The sequence below is a fragment of the Scyliorhinus torazame genome, chromosome 14 (genome assembly GCF_047496885.1).
Source record: "Scyliorhinus torazame isolate Kashiwa2021f chromosome 14, sScyTor2.1, whole genome shotgun sequence".
Classification (NCBI taxonomy): Eukaryota; Metazoa; Chordata; class Chondrichthyes; order Carcharhiniformes; family Scyliorhinidae; genus Scyliorhinus; species Scyliorhinus torazame.
Window position 1 is genome coordinate 193,456,857 of NC_092720.1, and position 27,230 is coordinate 193,484,086.

Below are 27,230 nucleotides of genomic sequence, written 5' to 3' on the forward strand. Positions count from 1 at the left end.
ATACACAAAGCCATGTCGGGTCCCCCTTGGACAATGGGATACCCCGGAGTACTGGTCCCCGGCCCAATAGTAAGGACGATGACCACGGACATTTTTGATAGCTCTCTAACAAAGGGACACCGCCGACGGAAGGGGAGCATCACCACGTAATTATGGAGGATCCACAGGGCATCTGTTGAACAGAAACTTCCTATGAGGATGGTCACCTGGGACATTAGGGGATTTTACAGCCCAGTGAAAGATCCGCAGTCTTCGCCAATCTGAGAAGTTCGAAAGCAAAATTAGTCTACTTCCAAGAGACGCACCTGAGGGAGAAGGAGTAACTGCGGGCGAGGATGGCATGGGTGGGGCAGACCTCCCATTCCAACTATCGGACGAGAGCTGGATAGGTCGCTATTTTTATGAACAAAAGGATGGATTTTACGCCAACAAAGATGGTTACGGACCAAGGAGGATAGTACTTCATGGTCACCAGTGTCCTGGACGGGGGACCAGTAGTCCTAGAAAACGTGTACATACCCAACTGGGACGACTCTGAATTTATAAAGATGACCATGGCGGAAATCACTGATATAGATACGCACCGATTATTGAGGCGGGGGGGGGGGGGGAGGGGGGGAGGAGGGGCGCTCAAACTGCGTACAGGTCCCATTGACGGACCGCTCAATCGCCAGAACAGGGAAAACGATAGCCATGGCAAGGGAACTGGTAATGTTTATATAACAGACGGGGGCATTAGGCACATGGCGATTCCTGCACCCGCGAGAGAACGAATTCTCGTTCTTCTCACCCTACACAAGGTCTGAATCAGCATTGATTTATTTTTAGCGGAGAAATCGGTGCTTCCAGAACTAGTCAGAGTGGAACACTCCACGACTGTAATCTCTAACCATGGTCCACATTCCATTAATTGAGGTTGAATACGGGCCATGCCCAATGCCCGACGTGGAGTTTGGAAATGGCGCTCTTGGCCGGCAAGGTGTTCTGCCAGAAAACATCACAAGCCATAGGCCAGTATTTTACGAACAATGGGGACGGGCGAGTGTTACATTCCACGTTCTGGAAAGCACAGAGGGCGCTGATTGCGGGAGAGGTTATAACTTACAAGGCTCATAGAGACACGGACGAGAACAACAGTTGGCTCGGCAACAACTGGTCGATAAAATAAACTCCGAAGCCAAAGCGTAGAGCTTTTGGCATAGAGGAAAATGCTAAATTGGACTTTAACCTACTATCCAGTAGGACGACCGTGTACCAACTGAGAAAGAATGCAGCTGCGAAGGAAATAGCCCAGGTAAAGGACAGCAGAGAGAGGTAATCATGTGTGTCACCTCCATGGAGTCAGGGAAGGCGCCGGGACCTGATGTGTTCCCGGCGGACTTCGACAAAGAATTTGTACCAGCTCTCACTCCGCACCAAACGAGATGTGCGAGTCTCGCTAGCGAGGGGCTCAGCTAACATAGGCTACCATATCGCGTATATGAAAACCAGACAAAACCCAGACGTAATGTGGATCAAACAGAACCAGTTCCAGCTCAACGTGGACGTGAAAAGGCCCGCTAAAGTCCTGGCAAAGAGACTGCGTCCCACTGGTGCTCGCAGAGGGGACGAAACAGTTCCTCGATGCACTGAAAAACTAGCCGTGGGGTAAGATAACAGGAGGGGAATGGAAGCACTGCTAGAACTGGGAGATGTCATGGAGAGCATTACCCCCATGCAGGCGGGGAAGGCGCCGTGTCCGAACCGGTTCCTGGCATACATCTTCAACACATTCGTGGTAGCACTGGTCTGCAGGCGATATTTGCAGACTTGATAGCAAGGGGCACCCTGCCTCCGAAACGAGCACGAGCCACTATCGCGCTGGTACCAAACGAAAACAAAGACCCGACCTAATTCGGGTGATATCGAGCTATCTTGCTCCTCATTGTTAACGTGGGAATACAAGCAAAAATCAGGCCAGACGGCTGGCGAACTGCGTACCAGAAATGTTTGCAGAAGACCAGACGTGCTTTCTCAAGTGTAGACAGCTAGCTGTGAACATCAATCGGATGCTGAATGTAACGTTGACCCCATCCAAGCAGGGAGCACCAGAAGTGATCTTCTCACTGGACACAGAAAAGGTTTCTGTCAGTTTCTCGTTGAGGTACTGGAGCGGTTTGCGCTAGAGACAGGGTTCACCTCGTGGGTGAAGCTACTGTACAACACCCCCAAGGCCACGTTTCTGATCAATACCACCAAGTCCGAATACTCCCCGTTAAACAGAGCACCAGGCAGTGATGCCCCCTGTCGTCACTCAAGTTCACCATGGCAATCGAACCCCCAGCGATAGGCGTGCGAGACGCAGAAATCTGAAAGGGGATCCAAAGAGGAAGCAGAAAAAACAGAATCTCACTCTATGTGGATGATATTGTCCTCTACATCTAGAATGCAGAAAGGCATGAAGGAAAACCATGTCGCTCCTGGAAGAGGTCGGAGCCATCGCAAGCGACAAACTCAATCTTGGCAAAAGTGATTTTTTTTCAGGTGAGCTCTAATGGCCGAGGAACCGGGGTGGAATGTTTGCCATTTAAAACAGACAGAAAAATATTCCGCTATCTCTGGATGCAGAAATCCCACGATTGGACGCCGATCCACAAGTATACTCTGACCAGCATTGTGGATTAAACTAAAAAGGACCTGCAGAGATAGGATGTACTTCCGTATTCTCTGATGAATAGGGTGCAGACGACCAAGATGTACGCACTTCCAACGTTTCTTTTCCTGTTTAGAGCCATAACGATCTTCAGCGTCAAGGCCTTTCCCCTCAAGGCCTTTCCCCCCAAAAAATAGACAGAATTATTATGGTGTTTGTGTGTGTGTGTGTGTGTGTGTGGAAGGGGGATGGGGGACCGGTTGGAGTGAGGGGGGGGGAGGGTTTGATGGGGCTGAAATCTATGAATCCTCAAGACAACACTGCAGAGGACAAGAAGAATGGGTGGTCTAGCCCCCCAGAACGTGCAATGTTATCATTCAGCATCCACTGCCGCAAGATGAGGTGTTGGGTAAGGGAACCGATCATAGAATGCGTGAGGGTGGAGGAGACCTCCTGCACGGGAGTGACCCTCTTATCCCTCGCCACGATAGCGCTCCCATCACAATCTGAAAACACCCATTCACCTTTCCCCGCGCTGCATTAAGCACCTGGATCCAGATGCGACAACGTTTTGGTATCGGTCATGGCCCCATCTGCGACAACCACAGGCTCGCACCGGCTATGCTCGACGCCATTTTTAAGAGGTGGAGATAGAGTGGAGGGACGTGACGGTCAGGTACATTTGCCAGGGGAAAGACCTGCGACATTAGTAGAGCTGACGGGGGTATTGCAGCCAGTGAATAAACAGGAACTCCATCATTTACCAGTCTAAAGCTTTCTCCGCAAGGAGACGACGAGGTATCTTCGAGTTCGAGACACAAATGTGGAGGGGAGGGTTGGGACACAATTGGGTGTGGGTGGGGGAGAGGAGAGGAGGTGCCGAAAAAGAATAGCATGAACATGTCAAATAAGAACCTTTTCAGCCATCTTCTGTTCAGTGTAAACATGTGAACTTTAATGAAAACATTTATTACAAAATATATAGAGTGTGAGTCCAAACGTTAGATGCTGTTCTAGTTTCCTGGGCCATGACAAAATGAGTGTGTTCAGTAGACCTTTAGCTAGGATTTTGAAAACATGACTGCTTGACTAAAAGCGGGTCTATTTCCAATCATAGAATCTGTTCACAGCTGGAGACAGCTTTGGCCAGGCCATTCACCCGAAGTAGGCTTTTGCGATGCCTACAGCTGGTTAAAAATCTATTTGTGACAGAAATGTATAATCTCTGGATTTGTTCCTTCCCGGTACAGGCAGCTTCAACACAGAAACATGAGCATTGCCCGAATCGGAGCTTGTTTAGCACAATGGGCTGGACAGGTGGCTTGTAATGCAGAATAAGGCAGCAGCGCAGGTTCAATTCCTGCCTCCCCGAACAGGCGCCGGGATGTGACGATTGGTGCTTTTCACGGTAACTTCATTGAAGCCTACTTGTGACAATAAGTCATTATTATTATTATTTCCAACTGTTCATGATTCTGCTTCAGGCGATGAGCTGCTTCCGGTCACCAATCGGCGCTCCTCTTCTACTCGGGCGGATAGCCAATCTGCATTAAGCACCTGGAAGCAGGTGAGACAACGGTTTGGTATCGATCATGGCCCCATCTGCGACAACCACAGGCTCGCACCGGCTATCCTCGACGCCATTTTTAAGAGGTGGAGATAGAGTGGAGGGACGCGACGGTCAGGTACATTTGCCAGGGGAAAGACCTGCGACATTAGGAGAGCTGACGGGGGGATTGCAGCTAGTAAATGGACCTCAAATGTCCTCTTTTTGGCTGAATGATCATACTGCTGTTGTCTGCAGCTCACCACACCTCCCACTGAGTGCGACACCCTCATGTACATGGTGGTCTCTTGTCAAGACCTTGCCATGGTTCGTATGAATGTAGCGGTGATATTGTTGAGGGTAAAGGGCTCTGCGTTAGTTCCCCACTCACGATGCTGTCATCAGTGTACCTCTCTTTCATGTATTAAATACGTCCTTTTTCAGAAGGAAAATCAAACTGAAGCGGCCTTCGCGGTTCCTCTCCATGAGCGGCAGCAGCCAAATCAATCAAGATGACGGCCGTCCTTTAAATGCTGCTGAAGATGTCGTTAAAGCTGTAATGTGAGCAATTTAAAAAAATTATATTATTGTGCACCAGCTTTCTTGAACGCTCATGAGATTGTCTACGGGGTGTTTTCCTGAACGGCTCGTGTGTTCTTGATCCCAGTTGCCCCAAAACCTGTTTATGGAGAAAGGAAAACAAATTCCACCTATCCGTGTTTTTAATAAACAATATTATTGAATGACCCACGGAATGGGGTTGAACTGATCACTGGCTATTAGATTCTCGAGGCTCACGCAACCATATAAAAAGACTGTCCAAGATTGGTGGCCCTCTTTTTTTTTACTGCATATGCCTTGCTGCAACATCTGAGGAACTGTAGTGATGTGACCTCCTCTCAGGACAGAACAAAGAAAATAACGTGACTGAGTTTCACCTTTGAAAATAACGGATTCTCCGATCGACATTGTCTTTCCTAACATAGAGAGGGCGGCAGGAGAACACTGCTCGCAAATAGAACATATTTAAGATGAATATAGATTTACTTGTTTTCGAGTGGCAAAATAAAATGAAGCGAACGATTGTCAAAACAACGCTCATGTGCACTGATGGAGGCGCCGAGTTGTACAGTTTTGCTGTAATTTCCTCACCTCTCATGGACGGAGGCTCGGCGGTGGACCATATTTCGCGATTTCTGCGCTTTCCGCATGAACAAAGATTTTACTTTGCTTACAGAATTTCTGAAGTCTAGCAACGTAATTGTTGAAGTCGCTCAATGCTAAGGAAATTGGCCGAGCACTTTGTCCAACCTTACCAAATTTTAAAGGTCCAATTACATCACAAGTGTTCGCCTTGCCGAAACAATGGCAACGGGACCAGCTTTCCGTGAGAGACAGATCTCTGTTTCGAAAAGTGCATTTAAAATTCTGACAGTAGAACGTTATTCGTGTTTGTTAATGTCTGATTGGTTATATTGATCCAATAATCTTTTCCAATGATCGGGCCTTTGTTCAAACTGGACATGCGGCATTTAACTTCAATTTATTTCACCAACATTGATGTGTTTTTAAATGGTATCAGGCCTGCGTTGATAATAATCTTTATATTGTCACAAGTACGCTTATATCAACACTGCAATGAGGTTACAGTGAAAATCCGCCTGTTCGGGTACACTGTGGGAGAATTCAGAATCTCCAATTTACCTAACAAGCACGTCTCTCAGGACTTGTGGGAGGAAACCAGATCACCCCAGAAAACCGTCATCATCAAAGGGAGAAATCGTCACGCAGCCTTCGCACAGACAGTGATCCAAGCCAGAATCGAACTTGTTGCTGTGAAGCAACTGTGCTAACCACTGTACTACCATACAGCCCACAAACATATAAAGGCACCGCTGAAATTCGAACGCAAGATCTCCTGTTTATTGGACAGGTGCTTTAACCAGCTAAGCCATGGCGCCGAAACCTTCTACCGCTCAGTGCTTATGCACCGTACATCATCAAACCCCTCAAAATCAGGTTAAAAGACCAAACAATTATGTTTCTAGCGGAAGCCACCAAATGAGTGAGCACTCCATTGCCGCCAACGAAAGTCGAAAGCAAAACAATTGGCAAATAATTCATCAATGTGTTCATTCCAGCGCCAATGTATAGTGGTAAGGGCTTGCTACATACTGAAACTGGGACCCTGGCGCCGTGAAGCAACAGTGCTAACAACTATGCGACCCATAGTATTCCTTTAAAAAGCCAGTTGACGAATGTACCAAGGGGAGGACAACTGAGGTCATTATGTGACTTCGTCTGTCAGAATGGCCAGAAACGCAACGCAATGCTACAACCTAGAGTTCTAACGGTTATAGCTGAAGAAATAGTGGAGGCGTTAGTTATGATCTTTCAAAAGTCACTGGAGTCAGGGAAAGTCCCAGAGGAATGGAAAATCGCTGTTGTAAACCCCCTGTTTAAGAAGGGAACAATGAAAAAGATGGAAAATTATAGGCCAATTAGCCTAACCTCGGTTGTTGGCAAGATTCTGGAATCCATTGTTAAGGATGAGATTTCTAAATTCTTGGAAGTGCAGGGTCGGATTAGGGCAAGTCCGTATGGATTTAGTAAGGGGAGGTCGTGCCTGACAAACCTGTTAGAGTTCTTTGAAGAGATAACAAATAGGTTAGACCAAGGAGAGCCAATGGATGTTATCTATCTTGACTTCCAAATGGCCTTTGATAAGGTGCCTCACGGGAGACTGCTGAGTAAAATAAGGGCCTTGGAGGTAAGGTACTAACATGGATTGACGATTGGCTGTCAGGCAGAAGGCAGAGAGTTGGGATAAAAGGTTCTTTTTCGGAGTGGCAACCGGTGACGAGTGGTGTCCCGCAGGGTTCAGTGTTGGGGCCACAGCTGTTCTCTTTATATATTAACGATCTAGCTGACGGGACTGGGGGCATTCTGGCTAGGTTTGCCGATGATACAAAGATAGGTGGAGGGGCAGGTAGTTTGCAGGAGGTGGGAGGCTGCAGAAAGATTTAGACAGTTTAGGAGAGTTGTCCAAGAAATGGCTGATGAAATTCAACGTGGGCAAGTGTGAGGTCTTGCACTTTGGAAAAATGAATAGAGGCATGGACTATTTTCTAAGCGGTGACAAAATGCATAATGCTGAAGTGCAAAGGGACTTGGGAGTCCTAGTCCAGGATTCTCTGAAGGTAAACTTGCTGGTTGAGTCTGTAATTAAGAAAGCAAATGCAATGTTGTCATTTATCTCAAGAGGCTTGGAATATAAAAGCAGGGATGTACTTCTGAAGCTTTATAAAGCATTAGTTAAGCCCCATTTAGAATAGTGTGCGCAAATTTTGGCCCCACACCTCAGGAAGGACGCACTGGCACTGGAGCGGCTCCAGCGGAGATTCACACGGATGATCCAAGGAATGGTCGGCCTAACAGACGATGAACGTCTGAGGATCCTGGGGATATATTCACTGGAGTTTAGGAGGTTGAGGGGAGATCGATAAGAAACTTACAAAATAATGAATGGCTTAGATAGGGTGGACGTAGGGAAGTTGTTTCCATTAGCAGGGGAGCCGAGGGTCCGGGGGCACAGCCTTAGAATAAAAGGGAGTCACTTTAGAACAGAGATGAGGAGACATTTCTTCAGCCAGAGAGTGGTGTCTGTGGAATTCATTGCCACAGAGGGCGGTGGAGGCCGGGACGTTGAGTGTCTTTAAGACAGAAGTTGATAAATTCTTGATTTCTCGAGCAATTAAGTGCTTTGCAGAGAGAGCGGGTAAATGGAGTTGAAATCAGCCATGATTGAATGGTGGAGTGGACTCGATGGGCCGAATGGCCTGACATCCGCTCCTATGTCTTATGGCCTTATGGTCTTATTTGGTTAGTTACTGGCCTCAAAATTTATCTCTGTTGTTACTCAGTTGTATCAACAGCAAGAAATGCGTAAAAAGAAGCAACACCCTGTAGTGAGAGATAATTTGAGACAACGAAAGACCATCAAACCAACCAACCTGCAAATCGTTGTGAATTAAAACCTCAACCATTTGCGACACTTGGAGTGATTTCCCACCGGCAAATTATGGAAACATGCGTCATATGGGCAGGCGGTAACTCAGAGATCCAACGCAACACTCTGGATTCCGGTTTGGAATCCGTCGACTGCAGATGGTGAAGTTTGAATCAAAGAAAATTCAGAATTAATAAAGTCTAATGGTTACCATGAAACTGCTGTCGTAAAATATTCTTTGGTTCACCAATGCTCTTCATTTGCTATCCTTATGCGATCGGGCCTACGCTGTGTTTGATTCTTAAGTGCCATGTGAAATTACCTCGCAAGCCATTGAGTTTTGTGGGCAATAAATAGGGGCAGCCACACCCATGTCCCACAAACAAACTAAAATGCTTGCAACCAACGCCTCCGACATGTCCACAGTTATCCATGGGCAAACGTCATCATCGGAAGGACGGATGACGCAGAAAGTTCCTGTGGTGGCCTAGTCTCGAGGAAGGGTGACATTGGATGCCATCAATATTTGAAGAGACCCGATGTATTATGACATCGGATGAAGAAAGTCCTAAAATAACTGCTCTGGTTGCTACAATGCACCAATGGTTAGTGAAAAAAATCTGGCATACACCCTGCGGAAGGATGTCTGAAAATACTTACAGCTATTTTTCAGAGACTGCGGTTGATGGGCATTTTGGCGGATTACCAAAGATATCACTATCTTCGTAGCCGTCGCTCAGAAATATCCCTTTACAATGTAAGAATTTCGGTGCACTGACTGAATTCAATGGCGATCTGTCACTGCCATCAGCTCATTTTCATGAATGCGCTGTATGTTAAACGAGATAACAGCAAGTTCAGTCGCACAGTACGAATGCGTAATATTATGGTCCTGCTTCCAGTACCTTCGATCCACTTCCGACTGGCAGATTGCTGCGGATTTGGTTGAGAATTTGTTTTATTCTAAAAGCGTTCATGAAGGGTACTCGATACAGACTTTGTTGGCATCTTAGCTGAAGCATGAACAATAGAGCCGCATACTAGACAGCAGATGCTTTAACGGCGAAAACAACAAGCAACAGCTCGGTGCTCCTTGAGGAAAATGCAGATAAATTAGCAACATATGAGGAAAGCAACGGACAAATTAAAGTGAGGAATTGGAAAGCATTATCAGTAATAAAGAAGTAGAACTGCAAATAAAATCGATAAAAGTTTGACACACCTTGTTCCAGATTTCACGCATTCTATGATGTCGAAATATATGGCTATCGAGATGAAATGGGGGAAAAATGAAATGAAGATCGCTTATTGACACAAGTAAGCTTCAAATGAAGTTACTGTGAAATGCCCCTGGTCGCCACATTCCGGCGCCTGTTCGGGAGGCTGTTACGGGAATTTATAGGTGCTTGTGGCCTGCCTTGGTCTTCTTTAAAAGCCAGCTATTTAGCCCTGTGCTAAACCTAGGTGGCATTCGTTTGCGTTTGACGCTGCTGATCTAATCTTTCAAAATTTAATGAAGACACAAGACTATTCGGGAATGTTAGTTCTGAGCAGGATTTAAGGATGCTTCAGGGGAAACTACGTAGAAGAAGTGACAGGGTAAACACCTGACACAATGAGTATATTTTGGCTATGTGCGCTGGAACAGAAATGCAGGATTTCGTACATGGTGAGAGATTGCGATCTGGTTGGCCCTATACATGACGAACAAACAGTTGACATGCAAGTCCGACAAGCAATCAGAATGGTAAATGGTATGTTGGTCTGTAAGGCAGGAAGATTTGAGTACAACAGTAAACATGTCGTGCGGCTCCCATGTTGGACGTTTGAGGAGAGCGCGCTCAGTCTCTGGGCCGATCCATGGCGAAAAGGAAACGTTTTGAATATTGATGGTAATGATGGATGTGAACCAGGAATAATTGCATTCGAGCTTGATAATCGGTCATGATCTGTTTGAATACCGGGACAGGCTCAACGAGGTAAGTAAGTTACTGCTGTTCGTGTTTTCTACGTTCACACGGATGGTGTGACTGTATCCAATTGATGCAATGCAGCAACTTCAGACTGTGCACTCTCTCCTGCACCTTCACCGCACATTGATCTCCACCAAATTATTTTCATTTTCATTCCTTCCATTTGTCTGTTTTCCCATCACTAATGCTCCCTTCTCCCCCACTCCACTTGAGCAAACCATTCGTTGTTGCCATTTAACACACTACTCACCTTTGTTCTGCCGTTCACACATTCCAACCTCTCTATGTGCAACTATCAGCACAGTTCTGACTCTTAATCAGCCCCATTTACATTCATTTTGTCTTTTGTCCTCTGTTTTTCTATCTGCCCTGTCGCTGCCCCCTATCCAGCCCTACCGCACCACGCACCACCACTGCAGCATAATTCTGACCTCATTGCTATTCTCTCTAGCTTTGACAAAGAGTCATCTAGATTCGAAACTGTAGCTCCACTTTATCTCAAAAGATGCTGCCAGACCTGCCAAGATTGTACAGTATTTTCTGTTTTTGTTTCATTCGTTAAGAATTGGCTATTGAAGCAATTCGTGTGCAATTGGATTGACGTGGACGATTCACTCAGCACTTCTGGCTCAAGATACTCGAACATTCTTCAGCCTTGTCTTTTACCATGGCACATTTGGCTGTTCCATCAGGGTAAGATGTTTTGTAACTCCTTCCTAAAGTTAGTTGTCCATTGTCCAGCGATCTACATGACTGGCTGTGACAGGAATAACGAGTTTATTCCCTTGAAAGGGATCACTTTGCTCTCTATATTTAATGTTGACTCCACAGTTTAACATTTATGTGTTGTACGTTAAGCAGGTTTGCAAATCCTTTTAAAGTGTACCTGGTGCTGATCCATGAATTCCACCTATCAATCTTAATGGGACCGGTGTTGTTACGGATCGTATACAGCGTCCAATCCATGCCCAGCTTTGCTTTGCTGGATCCGATAGAAATCTGAACATGTAGCACGGTAGTCCTGCCAAAAATAAAAGACGGACTGCATCGTCAGTGTGCAGTATTGGACGTCTCCAAAATCCCTCATGCACGGATGCCTCTCTGACGTCAAAATATAGGACGTCCGGTAGTTCTCTCCCCCCGCACCCCCCCCCCCCCCCCGCACCCCTCCCCCCCCCCTCCCCCCCGCTCTGACTTATCCCCCCCCCTCTCCTTGGTTCGTCACCCACTGCCACATACCGTGCCTGGCCGTCTTTGAGTCAGTAGAGATGTTATAGAGCCCCTCCTGGTGCTGGACATTGAAGGCCAACAGCCGTCTGTGGCCGTGCAGCCGAATTCCATCCACGAAGTGTTTTTTAACTTGGAAAAGTGTCGATTTATCTGCCGAGGAGCTGTGTTTGGGTGGGAGATAGGTTAAATTCAAACCGAGGTTTCATTGCCATGTCTTAGCTGATAAATCGTGCTTCACTTGGCAGAGAATCGATGTTGAAAAGTTGCAAACTATATCGCTCTTGAATGCATACAGTGTAATATCAACTCAGATGGGATAGGTTTATCGCAGGACATACACAGGAAGGACATCGGTGGCAGGGACGTTGCCTGTAAAATGGCAAACGTTCCGGATTGCTAATTCAGCATGTTTATTAATTTTTACACTGGGCAATTTTCCCAATTTTCTAGGGCGTCTTAGGGTCGACAGCACTGAGATTTCCAGTGATGTTTTTTTCTGCAGAGTTCAGTGCCGGTAATGCAATTGTTATTGCTTACTTCTATGACGTTCAAACAACCGACTGGCTTTGTTATGTCAATTGTATATCCAACATATTTCTGCCCCTCTTGTGTCACATTTAGTTCAGATAATGTCATGGCCGGTCATTTCCTTTCCCTTAAGTACATAAGTGACCAAATGTGTGTCTGTGGCAAATAGCATAACGGTCACAATTATCAAGATGAGCTTTGAATTCCAGGTTTCGTAATTGAACTTAACTCCATCCAGCAGGCCTGGATGCTATAAACGGCCAATACCAGCGCATTAACCTAGTAAACGGTTCTGTATTATTATCACAACATCACTTTCTTTCCTATTTCGCCGTATTAAATGCAGAGAGTCAGGGCCCACAGAAGAGTCACACGCACGCGAAATAATGACTTTATTTCTCCACCGGCGTCCTGAGCTTTTCCAGAATGTTATGATTTTGTTGGCAATAATGTAAATTGTGTCTCCCCATTCATTCACTCATTACGAGTTTGTCATATTTTTACGAAAAAAAGAAAGAAATTACAAACAGCATCTTCTCCCTTTTGGTGAACAACTGTGAACATTTATTAATATTTATATGCGATTAATAATATTAATAATAATAAACCAATCATTTCCAGACATCTGAAAGTGTTTCGGCTTTAAAGCAGTAGAGGGAAAACAATTAGCACGTGGAAACTTAATTCTCATTTTTCATTATATTAACTCCCCTCTAGGGAAAAAAAATTACACCTAACTGGAGGACAGAAAAAAATAATGATTTAAAGATTGATGCCTCTCACTGTATATATAACCGACGCTCAAGAACGAGTTATAAGTTTTGCTTTCATTTGTGTCGTCTGACTAAAAGTGGACATTGTATCGATCGTGGAAAACAGTTAATGATGTTATTCCTCAACTCAGTTGTGGAGGACGGAGGTTTGCTGTGCACACATTTGTGAGATACGACAATTATCAGTTATTTGGAGATGTCCTGATCCTAATTCCTCAAAAAAGGCCATGGATTGTTGTATTGCAATGTGCAATATATTATTATATTGCGCGCTGAATGCATAAATCTTTGATTGCTGGTGATTTTTTTCTGCTTTATTAGTATGCCTTCTCAGCTTTAAGGATGTCTAACTAATATATGTGCAGGTGATACTTTTCTTCCCAACTTTTTACAATATCCGTGTCGTTGGTCTTCGTTTGTAACGAATGTAAAATGTAATAAATTATAAATATTCGGCAATTTAACGTTAACACGTTCGGTTAGAATCTGTTTGGCTGCAGTAGTGATGTTTTTAAAAATAATCGTGTTTTGGAACACCAGGAACCCTTTAGGAGCCAGAGGTTAAATTGACCAGAAAAAAGGAGCCTCGGCCAGTGCACTGTTGTTTGACTCGTGGGAGTCTTTGGAGATAACGTGTTTTCCGCCTGTGGGGTTAATTTGCTTTCAGTGTTTGGAGATGATGGCATTGCTGGTGAAACATTCAGACATTTGGAGAAACCCTTGAAGATGTGTTCTGATCTGGCTAACACTTAATCCATAATTATGGCTTTTCATCTCACACTGTTATAGTTCAAAAAAGTGCAACAGTATTTAAAGAAATGCGGACTTGTCTAAGGGCATGGCGGAAACTGGAACAAAGTTGAAAAAACTTCTTGTAGACATCATATCAGAGTTTGCAGCATTTCTTACAGAAGTCACATCTGTTCTGGAAAGCAAGTATTGCTCCCTGACATGGGTTGCATAATTGCTTTATGGTTGTATATTTTTACAACCATATAATATAATTCCTGCAGTGCATAAGGAGGTCCGTCGACCCTTCTTATATGCACTGATCCTCTGAAAGAGTACCCCACCAAGGCCCACTCACCCATAGTATTCCTGCCTCACATAATTTTCCAATCCCTGGACACTGAGGGACAATTTTATTATGACCTCAAGATCTATAGACTGTGGGAAGAAACTGGAATACCCGCAGGAAACCAATGCAGAGACGGGGAGATAGTGTAACCCCCCCCCCCCACACACACACAGGTAGTGACGCAAGACTTCAATTGATCCAGGGTCCTGTTGTTCTGAGGCAGCAGTGATAAACACTGTGCCACCATGCTGCCCATTTTCTTTTCTTGTTTGTATAATTGGGAAAATAGATTGTATTTACTGTATTTAGTACAGTTTAAGGTGGAATTGGAGACATTTTCGGGGATGAGTTTTGAAAATAATAATACCGTGTTAACAATAACTTAACAGAACACCAAATACCTATTTATTTTGCAATCACTCCTGAAATGAAGTATCCTGGCACACTATTTCACTGAGTAAACTAAAATATTGGAAGTCCAGTATCCTAGCCACTGTTAGTGCCTAGTCTGGGAATATTACACATTCAACACTTAAGATAAAACAAGATGTCTTGAAATAAAGCATGAGCATAACCAGGTAGCATGTTTTAGTATGTCATCCACGCAAGTCCGTTTGCCATTCGGTTGTGAATTGATTGGGTTTCAACAGAAAAACTGAAGAATATGGATAGCACACTTAATTGTTTGCAATGCAGTTTTGAAATTGAGGCTCGCAATTTATTTTACTGACGGGAAAGCCACTCTTCTGAAAGGACCACTAAAAGTGCAGAAAAATAATAAAAGTCGCATTGATTGTAGGACACGACATGGAAAAGGACGCAACTGAGCATATTCGTTTTCGAAATATCTTCCCAAGCAGTGAGACAAAAGCAAAACTCTATTGTGTCAGCGGAGTGCAAAAAACAGCACATATTTTGGAAGCAGTCACCTTTCTCCTTGAAGTGGATGGTACTTTCTGTTGAGAAATACAACGGCAAGAAATCTGGGCTATTGTCAGAATACGCATTAATATCAGGTGCAATGTTACGAATTAAATCAAACTCTATGTGTAATTGAGTAATACGCATTTCATAAAACATTAGCTGCGAAGTTGATTTTAAAATTGAATATTATTTTTTTTGTGAAGAATACTATCTACAGCCTAGTCCTACGTTTTTGATGCAACAGTGAAAGCATGTTCATTAACCTGGATATGAAATAGATCAATACTGATGCAATATGCACAGAAGTGAGCAAGAAAAACAAAAGACAAAATTGGACATAGTTTATTTGTTCTCACCTTTTTCACTCAGAGTTTCATTGATGTATTGCAGTTCTGAGTTACAAACGCAATCAGTGATTTGAAGTTAACTTTTTTACATTAATTGGTGCTTTCCTATCAGACAGACAATTACAGAACAACGATAATTCCATGAGCAATATAAAATATAAATCACGTGTTTCTGAACCAATCATTCTTTGCAAGGGAAGGAAAATTTAAGGGATTCTTTGATTTGATTTGATTTGATTTATCATTGTCACACGTATTCGTATACAGTGAAAAGTATTGTGTCTTGCATGCTATGCATGCAACGCACCCCATACATGTGAAGGAGAGACTACTCAATGTATTGTTACTGTTCATACCTATGGGGTAGAGAAAAGATCAACTTAATGCGAGATAGGTCCATTCAAACGTCAGATGGCAGTAACGACGTATCTGTTCAAGAGTCAGTTGAGACGTGACCTCAACTTTTGTATCCTTTTTCCTGACGGGAGAAGGTTAAAGAGTGTGTGTCCGGGGTGCGTGTTGACCTTAATTATGCTGGCTGCCGTTCCGAGGTAGGGGGAATTGTCGACAGAGTCAATGGATGTGAGGTTGGTTTGCGTGATGGATTGGGCTATATTCATGACCTTTTGGAGTTCTGCACACTTAATTATTAACCGCAGTACACTTTAAATAAAACTCTCAAGTAGATCCCCAGAGCTTATTCCTCGATTAATAAAATAATCATATATTGGGCGGTTTGTGCACACTGAAAGACACAGAGTCACCTGAACTCCACGTGACAATACAACAAAAATTACTTCATGCTCACTGGTATGGAGTGCATAACTTTCCAAGTCCTCATTGGCTGAGCTGTTCTTTTGAAAAACTGCCAAGCTACTCTTTGAGTACTGACGTATACAATGTAATGACACGAGGTCGTTGCATCCAATTGGAAAAATACTGTTGTGAAAATATTTCGCTCTATTTTAGTCGGCACAGAAAGGGCCTTCAGATCAGAAAAGGTAATACTTCGTTGCCGTTCCAGTTGGGTTGGAATAAGATGCAAAAATCTCGTTCCACAGTGTGTACATTGAACGCCATTGCTCTCTTCACCGATGCTATCAGGCCTGCCGAGTTTTTCGAACACCTTTTTTGTTTACGTTATGACAACACATGTTTTCACATAGAAGAACACTTTTTCAAGAATGCACCTTCTTCTTTGTCAGTCAGCGAGGTCTCTGTTGAGGGAGATTTTAAAAAATACAATGAAAATTACAATATATTTGCGCAAAAGTGAATACAATTTATTCTTACTTAGATTACACGATTTCTCTTTCTTTGCATATTCTCCACCAACTCAAACTGTGACAATTACCTTTTAACAGGCCCTTTGCTAATATTTTAAAAGCATGCCATTAACAAGTTTTGATTTATTTTGATTTCTTATTGTCACATGAATTAGTATTCAGTGAAAAGTATTGTTTCTTCCATGCTGGACAAACAATGCAGACCGTACATAGGGATTGAAGGAGAGGCTGCAGAATATAATGTTACAGTCATGGCAAGGTGTAGAGGAAATATCAACTTAATATGAGGTACGTCCATTCAAAAGTCTGATGGCAGCAAGGAAGAAGCTGTTTTTGAGTCGGTTGGTACGTGACATCAACCTTTGGTATATTTTTCCTGACGGAAGAACGAGGAAGAGAATACGTCCGGGGTGCCTGGGGTTCTTAATTATGCTTGCTGCCTTTCCGAGGCAGGGGGAATTATAGGTAGAGTTAATGGGCGGGAGACGGGTTTGCGCGATGGACTGGGCTACATTCACGACCTTTTGTCATTGCTTGCGGTCTTGGGCAGAGCAGGCTCCACACCAAGCTGTGATACAACCAGAGAGAATGCTTTGTATGGTGCATCTGTAGAAGCTGGTGAGAGTCGCATCTGACAGATCAAACATAGACATAAACATCGAAAAGAGTGATTGGACAATATTGTCTGCTTTGAAGTTTGTGAAGCGTGTGACTTGCAAGTTCAACCTTTGTGCTTCACCGATAATTTGTATGCAAAGCTGTTGGTGAACCGGAGTCATGAAATACTTATTTCTTTCTAGTCTACATGGAAGTACCGGCTTATTAGGAAAGGAGAAACAGATGTCTGTATCAGATGCAGTGAATAAATTACGGTATAATTCCAGTCAGGATTGTGTGCCCGGTTGAAGGCTTGATGCAGGCGATGCATTTGCCACCTTTGCATTTCTGGGTGCTAGGTGCTGTTGAAAGAGGTTCGCTGAGTTCCGTTAATGCATTTTGCATTTGACGTATTGATGCCACTCTGGATCGATGGTAGGAGATGTAGGATATTTAATTTAGTACATGGCATCCGATTAAACTGGCCACATGTTCGTAAATTATTTCCAATTTCCTGAGTGTTGTTGGACCTTCACTCACCCAGATAAGGGGCAGTACTCCAACAGATTGTAACATTGTGCATTGTGTATATTGAACAGACGTCATGGAGTGAAGAGTCGTATTATTTGAGACAAAAACAGTATAATCTGACGGTTTCTTGTAGCCAGAGTATTTACATGGACAATAGAGTTAACATTCTTATAAATGCAGTCTCCTGGAATAAATTAATGTGGGGGAGCAAAAAGTGATTTTAATTATGAGAAAGGCTGAGAAGAAATGGATAGTTTTTTTTATTGAAGTAAATGATCGTTGGTTTGGCACGAATTCAGCAGCTATTTTTCAATTCAGTTCTGAATGCGTGCTACGTGAGAACACATTCGAGAGCGAAATTATTTTTCTGAGAAATGTTCAAGCATTATAAACCTTCTGGAATCAAAGAGAGAAGTTGCTGATCACGGTCTTACTAAAGGAGCTGAAGACATTTGGGCGAGTCTACTATCTGAGAAACTCGTTCAAATATACCAGTTGGAAAGGATAATTCAATTCCAACAACCACAAACATATCTCATGGTGCCACGTTTAACTCGAGTAAGTGGACGATCCCCCACTCTCCTCCGATTTAGGATGAGAGTAAATAAAATGAGTGTCAGTTCGCTGCTGATAAGGAAATAGTATCTAAGAAGGAAATGTCGCCACATAAAAGATTTTTGAGGAAACTAAAAACCCGTCGTTCAAAGGAGAGTATATTAGCACGAGGAGTAGAATGACCGTCCGGCAGGAAACAGACACTGCATTAATAAACCATTTTCGGCTTGCCAGGATGTGTCGGGTGCACTCCCTCTGGGTCCTTAGCCTTTCAGCACGGTAGAACAGGTGGCTAGCACTGTGGCTGCACAGCCCCAGGGTCCCATATTCGATTCCCCGCTGGGTCTCTGTATGTGCGGAGTCTGCACGTTATCCCCGTGTCTGCGTGGGTTTCCTCCGGGTGCTCCGGTTTTCTCCCACAGTCCAAAGACGTGCAGGTTAGGTGAATTGACCATGCTAAATTGCCCTTAGTGCCCAAAAAAGTTAGGAGTTGTTATTCGGTTACGGGGATAGGGTGACAGTGAGGGTTTAAGTGGGTCGGTGCAGATTCGATGGGCCGAACGGCCTCCTTCTGCCCTGTATGCCCTATGTTCTGTGTTCTATATGGGAGGAAATATATGAATGCTAAATTTGAAGATGACGCAGAGTTAGGAAGGAACATATTATGTCAATGGTTATCGGAGGACAGCAGACATATATAAATAGGTTCAGCGTGTGAACAGGCGATTTCTGACAGATGTAACATGATGCAAGAAAACGTGAAGTTGCCCATGATGGCAGAAAAAAGTTATAAAATTATTAAATGAGAATAGCTGCAGACTTTGAGGTGTAGAACTAGGTGTGTTGCTGTATGATTCGCAAAACGTTAGTATGCAGTTACATCAATTTACTTAGGAGGCTGTTAGCGTGCTATCCTCTATTACGACACATATTGTATGTGCAGATAAAGATTTTAAGTTTCAGTTGTAAAGGAATGGGTGAATCTTCATCTCGAATGCTGTGTTAAGTTGTCCTCTCGTTATTTGAGGAACAATCTAAACATGTCATTGGCGGTGACGAATCAGTTCACCTGATGAATATCTAGAACGAACAGCTTGCCTAATGTGGAAACTTTAGATAAATGTGGCATGCTTCCTTTGGAGATTGGAAGGGTGAGGGTTGACAAGGTTGCAGTCTATAAGATCGGCTGGAATGGTGGCGGAGTGGTTCGCCCTTCTGCCACATGGCACTGAAGAACCGGCTTTGATCCCAGCCCTCCGTCAATATCTGTGTAGATTTTGCACATTATCCCCATGTCTGCATGACCTTCACTCCCAGAACCCCAAGCTGTGGAGTGTAGGTGTATTGGCTATGATACATTTCCACTTAATTGGAAAATAAAAGAAAAAAATAAAGTATATAAGATCATGAATTGACTTGACAGGATGCACGTGGAAAGGATGTATCCGTTTGTGGGTTATTCAAGAACTAAGGCAAACTGTTCAAAATTAGTGGTCATCCTTTTCAGACGGAGATGGGGCATATTGTTTGCTTCCAAGGTCGGTGCCTGTCATATTATGCTGCAGAAGGCGGTGGAGTCAGTTAGTTAATTATTTTTAAGGGGACATAGGTGGATTATTGCCATCCAAGGCAGTATTATCGGGGTGAATGGAAATGTCACAATTGTAACACAAACAGTTTGCCTCGTCGTATCGAAAGGCAGAACAAGTCAGAGTGGTCTGCTGGTGTACTGTTGTTTCTATATCATATGTTTGAATGTTCGCCTTGACTTCATTTATTTATCGTTCCATGATGTTTATCTATCAATGGGTGCCTTGACGTCAAGTGCAGTTCCTCGGATCTCTTAGGTAAAAATGATTTTGCACTCCATGCTTGGATCAAGGCTGTTTTGAAACAAGATCCGTGTTCCGCTGCCGTACGTAAAGCTGGGTATTAATGCACACGTTTTGGTTATGTGTAGGTTCCACTTGCAATGCACAATAGATTATATCATTTTCGCGGTGACGTAAATTTGACTGATCTGGCGGAAAATGTTGGGCTGCGAATTGCACTTCATTCTTGTGGATAAGACGAACATGCGTGTTTTTATTTACATTGCCTTGTAGGTGCCAGTTCAGAATTTGTGGTTGAATGCTTGGAGCTGCTACTTCTGGCTAATGCATCTTCGTTCTGTTTCCGTGCTGTTGACACGGGCCATTGTCGTCAGCTATGTCACGATATCACGTGAATCGACGTGGCTGGAAGGTACCAAAGGCAACACTCGCGACATCGTAGAATCATAAAATCCCCACAGAACAGCAAGAGGCAATTCAGCCCATGGAGTCCACCCGCACCGTCAGAAATATCCCCCACTTAGGTCCCCTCCCACGCCCTATAACCTCACACTCAGGGACAATTAGCTTCTCCAATCCACTTCATCTGCACCTTTTTTGACTGTGGATGTAAACCAGAGCACCCAGAAGAAACCCACGCAGACACAGGGAGAATGTGCAAAAAAACACAGCCACCTGAGGTGTGAATCGAACCCGTGTCCCAGAGGCTGTGAGGCAGCAGTGCTAACTACTGTGCAATCGTGCCGCCTATCAGAATAAGGGCAGGATGAATGACCCATTTGGCATACGATGTCACGGACATCAGGGGGAGGATCAGTTTAAATTGCCCTGTTTTTTTAATTCTCAACCCATCCGGAAACAGAAAGGTGTTTTCATTCTGACTTGCACCTTTATAAATCGCAACGAAGTTTCCCGAACCCTTAACTTTGGAAATGTGTCAATCCTCGTTTAAATACAAGGACAGAAAATACGAAGTAAGATGAAAATAAAGTGGTTTGATACTTTTTACACAGGCGAGCACTAGGGAATTCTCATTGTTCGTTCCTTCAAATTCACAGAATAAATCGGGGACGAGGAAATATAAAGAGCGTCCATGACATGATCACAATAAAATCCAAATTTTGGTTTCACATCTTTCCAGAGTACAGATTCAGACGTCAACTGGAATGGCATTTCCCAGGAATGATGAATGGTTCTAGAATGCTGCACTTTCCCAGTGCCCAAATCTCACAGTGGGGAAGGAACGTAGAACAAGTTAGTTTGGACGCCTGAGTTCCGAAGTTCCAGCACTTTTCAGGATTGATGAGGATCAGAGTTCTTTCTGTTGCCACCAGCTTTATAGTAGACAACATTGTCTATTCCCTGGACTGTTGATTACTTTGGAGGGAATACCGTATCACCAGAATTCAGTTCCAGTAGACGGTACCACATTGTAGCTTGGGGAGGGGCATTTGTCATAGCTACTGAATGTTGAACAGAGGATGTCTATTCCAAATATTGTAACAGAGGTGGTTAATTCGAGTCAGGATCCATTCTATTTTTGAAGGTATTAGTGTCGTGTCAACTGGCATTTGTCGAAACCTTTGTGTTAGGACTGCTAATCCTTCGGCTGTTTGCACTAATAATAATAATCTATTTATTGTCACAAGTAGGTTTACATTAACACTGCAATGAAGTTTCTGGGAAAACTATTCTGGGAAAATAAGAGCTGCAAAATTGTCATTTGTTTGAATTGAGCTGAAACTACCTCACCATCACCGTGACTATTCTAAGAATATTAGAATGTAAGATCCAGGAGCAGTAGTCGGCAATTCAGGCTCGAGAATCTGCTCCGCCATTTAGTATGATCATGGCTGAATTTAACTTTGATGCTGCTGATAGGCTTCAGGGGTGCAGCTCATACGTTTTCTACATATATATATATTAATATGTTGCAGAACAGATTCACCAACTGGTGCACATGCACGTTGCCATTGTGTACAATTTCAACAGGTTGCTAATTCATTTATTTTACCTTATATCTGGACCTGCACCAGGCATTAATTCCCTCACATCTCTTTTGACCTGATCGATCCGTTGACTTGATAGGGTTGGCGGAATGAGTGATGTGTAAGGGCTGTGCGTTTCCACATTGTGAGATAATATAATTCTTCGAACGGTGATCACCCACAGTCCCTCGTGCATCCGGTGTGTTCAGTTGCTACGTATGATCTAAATCTGTTCCGTTTAGTGCAATTACACTGCCATCAAACGTAACTCATGGTAGCAATAGGGGCTGGTTTAGCGCAGGGCTAAAGAGCTGGCTATTAAAGCAGACCAGGCAGGCCAGCAGCACGGTTCAATTCCCGTACCAGCCCCCCCCCCCGAACAGGCGCCGGAATGTGGCGACTAGGGGCTTTTCACAGTAACTTCATTTGAAGCCTACTTGTGACAATAAGCGATTTTCATTTCATTATCAATCGTGTGACGGCATAAATCCATCTTCATAATGACAGTTAGCTGAGCACTATTTCCTTCGCGATCAAGCCGTGATACCAGGTTCGACTACGACTTACAAACTTCTCAGTCTTAGGGTAATCATCCCCCCCGCCCCCCCCCCCCCCTGTTGATGTGTCTGTCACAACCGGCCCAGCTTGGGAGCTGTGTACTTCGGTACCCGGATGTTTGGGCTACGGAGCCTGATTTTACAAATGTCATTGACACCCACAAGCAATTTGTAATGTTCGCGGTTAATGTGCAGAAACACTCTTGCATATATGATTCGAAATGAAGGAATACTAATCAATCAGTAGGGAGGACCTGCATTTAATAATTAGCGAGATATCAGTTGCCAATTTTTGAACAGAAATCATCTGGTATCATCGGGCAATATTCAATATTTGGTCTCAGAGTGTATATCCATTCTTAGCCAACGTGTTCCCGGTTTGACAGGACCTAGGCAGGAACTCACAACGGTGCCTGCGACATTGGATGCAAGTCACAATTCGCTGATTGGGACTGTGCAATTTTGTGAATTCCCGTTACCCCTACACTGCTCTGCCAATTAAGACACTGGCGCCCGAGACGTTAGTTAAGAGATATTGTTTTCTGAGAGGGTGTCTCCCACTGAATGCTCTTTGATATCATGCCACAGGTAGTTAAGACGTAACCATAAGATGTGTACCTCGGTAGATTTATAGGTCCGACGCGGTAAGGCTTATTAACGTTCCAAAGGTAATAGTGGCACGGGATAGATTTTCGTTGACTCTCTGAAATTCCGTAGTCACCGTTTCTGAGTTTAACTTTTAGTTCCCAAATGATGAAGTAATACATTTTGAATTCTACAGCTGCCGTGATGACATTGGAGTCTTTATTCCCTAATTAATTCCCCCGTTGCCTTTGAATGACGAGCACATTAGCTTTACCATTCCGTCCAATTCGATATTTTATTGACAATGGTGTGATCAAAATGTAGACTAGACAACAATATGTTTAATGACAAACTTACTTGGTTCTTACCTGCATTCCTTAAAGCTTCAATCAGTTTTCTCATTTCTGTAACGTTAATATTTGTCACTGCATTATTTTTGAAACTATAACAATTATTTTAAAACACCTTGATGTCTCCTCGTGAACGGGTCAATTGTTCAATGAACAGGATGCATTTTGCTGCTACATAGACGGTCGTTGTGACTCACTTTTCCCGCCGGAACGCCTACCCCTTCGGATTCCCCGGCGGCTTGTTGTTGCTTCAATGGGAAATCCCATTTACAAGCGGACGGAATATAGAATTACGTCGCCAACAAACAGTGGGCAAAGAAACACGCAGCTGCGGCAACATAGAATCCAGGCGGTGAGCTATTGCAATTGATTTTCCATATTGGAAAGGGCAGTTTAGTTCATTAAAAAATATACAACCGCTACTGACCCGCAATGTGTGTTGCACATTTGGAGGTGAATTGGGCTGGAGGAGGGGGTGGTGCAGTGGCGTCGAGGTTAATCTGAGGGAATTCTCCAGCCGTTGCGATTCACTGTTCCCGCCGGCAAGCACCGAGGCGCCGGGTTTTCCCGTATTGTGGGTGGCTTCAATGGGAAATCCAAATGACAACGGCGACCTCGTTCTCGCCCGTTGACTCCACTCTGCAATTAAAACGGGGAACTCGGCGTCACAGACAAAATACCATTCACTTTAAGCGGATTGGAGAATCACAGCTGCGAGCGAGGTTGAAGCACACCGGCCACTAATTTGACAATTCTGGCAATGGAAACGAAGACCAAAAAAAAACGGCAGAAAATCTTATGCCAGTTTCTGCTCAAATGCACAATATGAAATTTATGATATCGTAATAAGTGTCATTGTACTTAATATTCTCTGTGAAGATACGCTATGGAACCTTGCTGTCAACTTCTTGGCGTTTCAAAACATTTGCTTGATGGTAGCAATTAGGAACCGAAGTCCAAACGAAGATTGAAGGCAGCGTTTTAGAAGTATAAGGTTAAGTTTTGAGCCGAGAAGTATTACAGAATTATTACCTGACGATGCAGTCAAGTTGAGATAAAGTAGGACCACACGATACCGGTAGCTTATTTGCTGGTGGTATCTAAATTTCGAAACGAGTCCAAATAATGTTCTGCTGTTATATATGTTCTTCCTGTTATGAAACTCGAAAGTTCGACCAAGCAAACTCGATTTGACGTACACACCTAAATTGTAGCATTTAAATTTCCGAAAATAATGACTACATTTCCTGATTCAAGTGTCAACCTGACAGAAACGTTGGATGACCGTATAAGGACAGCGAAGAATGACAGATAATTCATCGTCAGTGCCAAACACATTCTCCGGCCGATGGGATCCTGAATCGGCGTGATATGGCTTCAATGACAGTGCGTGGAACAGATAATCCCATCTCCAGTGAACAGCGCGGCGCCGGGAAACACAATCCTTGGGAGGAGGGCGAAGGTAGAAATCGGCAAATCCAGCACATTGGTGGGGTTACCCAGGCCCCCTGGCGCTTGTTTCTTGGTGGCGCGTCCCGCCACCAATGGGATATCCCGCTGAAGTCATTCCAAGCAGCCGGGAAACTCACAGGCATTGCTTGGGGGAAACGTGAATCGAAAAGGTCAGAGTATTCGACTATTGTTTGCATGAGGCCAAGTATCTCAGCTGTGATATTTCACTTTTCATGTTTCTCCTGGTAACCTCCTAGGTCCAGACATCGTCAGCTGATCCATCAATAGTCTTCCATCTGAAATAAAGTTCTGGATGTTTCCCAAAGTTCGCACAGTGCACGCCTGATTGTTAAACTCATTCAAAACTCGTTTGATACCAAAGATGGCCATTTGAACAGGCATGACACAGGTGTAAGGCATTGAGATAAGCGAATCCCGATGGCAAAAAAGGAATCCCAACGAGTGCAGAATTCCGGCCAGCGCCAATAATTACACCTCAGAGTGACTGGTACTTCACAGTGCAGTGACCAAGACATGATTAAAAAAAACATTTGATCGGTGACTCATTTGGGCACAAGAAGACATTCTTGAACATAAACAAAGGATACTTTTCCCGCCTTTTATTTTTTTATCCTGCTTTTGTATTTACAGTGGAAGGCAATGAAAACAATCCAACATGATCGTATAAAATCTAAAATTTTAACGGAAATACGGTTTCAAAACCGTCATAATCAAGAGTGAAACTGTGTTGGAAAAGGAAATGAAATGTGCTGTAGAACTGATGCTCTGCATCTGGGATCTTAACCGAAGTGGCTGTAGAGATAGGGAATGCATTGTTTCTATTCTTCCAAACGTCCCTAAATTCTGGAAATGTCACAACATATTTTAATGTTGTAAAAGCAGATTCATCCAAAGTTGGTTGACACAACATCAGGAACGACAGTTAACTGAAGGTGTAACATCTGGCGTTTGGAAAATGGTGGTACTCATTATATGATGAAATCGCAGCAGTCATTTCGAAAATTGTAATGCAATCAGGATGAGCACCTGTTTTGTGAACCACGTTTGACATTTCTTAAAATTATGTAATCATGTATAACACTGGGGCCGCTACGTGTATTGAAATATGCAGAAGATAAGAGCCCATGGCATTGGAGTTAATGCATTAACATGGGTAGTACTACACAACGTTCTTGGGGTGGGTGGGTGGGTGGCATTCTAAAGACAAATCAGCACTATACCAATTTCTCCATTAAAATCTGACCCGCGAGCGCATTGCTGTAAGTCAAATAAGATTATAGAGTAATGCAAGAGTCAACGATTCGAGGAAAAATGTTTTCTGATTCTTTGTGAGGCGGCGTGAGTGTTGCAAATTTGCGAGGTTTACCATTTGCAAGACCTTCACTTCGATGCTTTGGATAGATTTCTGGTGGGTCGCTAAATATGTATGGCTGGAAAGGTTTTAAACTATGTGAGTGGGGGCGAAGGACACGTGACGTAAGATGACGTGGACGCAAAGATAAATGACAAGTCTATTCAGAGAGCAAAATATGGGTAGTGATAGTTGAAGTATTGCGGGAATGGACTTCGCACGTAAACGAGCAGCACAACAAAGGCACCAGTTTTCAAAAATAACTGAATTTTTGACTTAAATACTTTAGAGTTGAATGCATTCGACATTCATTCGTAAACGAATTGATGTCCACTATACAGATAATGACATCTGTTGGAGTCTGATGACTATGTCATAAAAGTGTTTACAAGGCGGCTAATTTTGATATCTAAATATTCAAAGCCATTTGAAGTTCCGAAGAGGTGAGGAATGTGGTTCTGAGATTACTGTCTTAAATTTAAATTACGGAAATTCGAGCAATGCGTGACCAGATTTCCTCAAGCGAATTTTGAGATAAGAAAACATGTAGGACCGTGAAGAATCTGTGGGATGCTGTTATAGGGACATTTCAGGGCAGCATGGTGGCGCAGTGAGTTAGCCCTGCAGCCTCACGGCGCCGAGTTCCCAGGCTCGATCCCGGCTCTGGGGCACTGCCCGTGTGCAGTTTGCACATTCTGCCCGTGTTTGCGTGTGTTTCGCCCCCACAACTCAAGGATGTGCAGGGTATGTGCATTGTCCACGCAAAATTGTTCCTTTATTGGAAAAAACTGATTTGGGCACTCTTAAAAAAAATAATTAAATATTGAGACATTTCAGAGGTCTCATGAAAGATCCATAAATTGACAAAGTCTGTCAAAATTCATCATCCGTTGCTGAAGAAGGCGTTTCAGTTCACCAACAAGTTGAAAGAAAAACCTGGTATGAATCAGAAGGTGAGTGATAGTTTAGAAGCGTGGGAAGATTTTAGAAACCTGTAGAAATATATTAGTATAACGCAAATGTTTGAATTAGTGTTTTGAAGGAAAGTGATTGAGATATGTATTAAAAGCGTATTTGTTGCTACA

At 43.6% G+C, this 27,230-nt stretch overlaps 1 long non-coding RNA gene across 1 annotated transcript in view; it reads right to left on the reverse strand.

The window, feature by feature from the left end:
- Nucleotides 1-15,020: 15,020 nt before the first annotated feature.
- LOC140389393 (uncharacterized) overlaps nucleotides 15,021-27,230 on the reverse strand; it is a 40,837-nt gene continuing 28,627 nt past the window's right edge. Inside the window, exons 3-4 of the long non-coding RNA XR_011934372.1 lie at nucleotides 23,340-23,375; nucleotides 15,021-16,257 (exon numbers count right to left, since the gene is read on the reverse strand). This is a non-coding gene — a long non-coding RNA (uncharacterized lncRNA). The remainder of the gene's footprint in view (nucleotides 16,258-23,339; nucleotides 23,376-27,230) is intronic.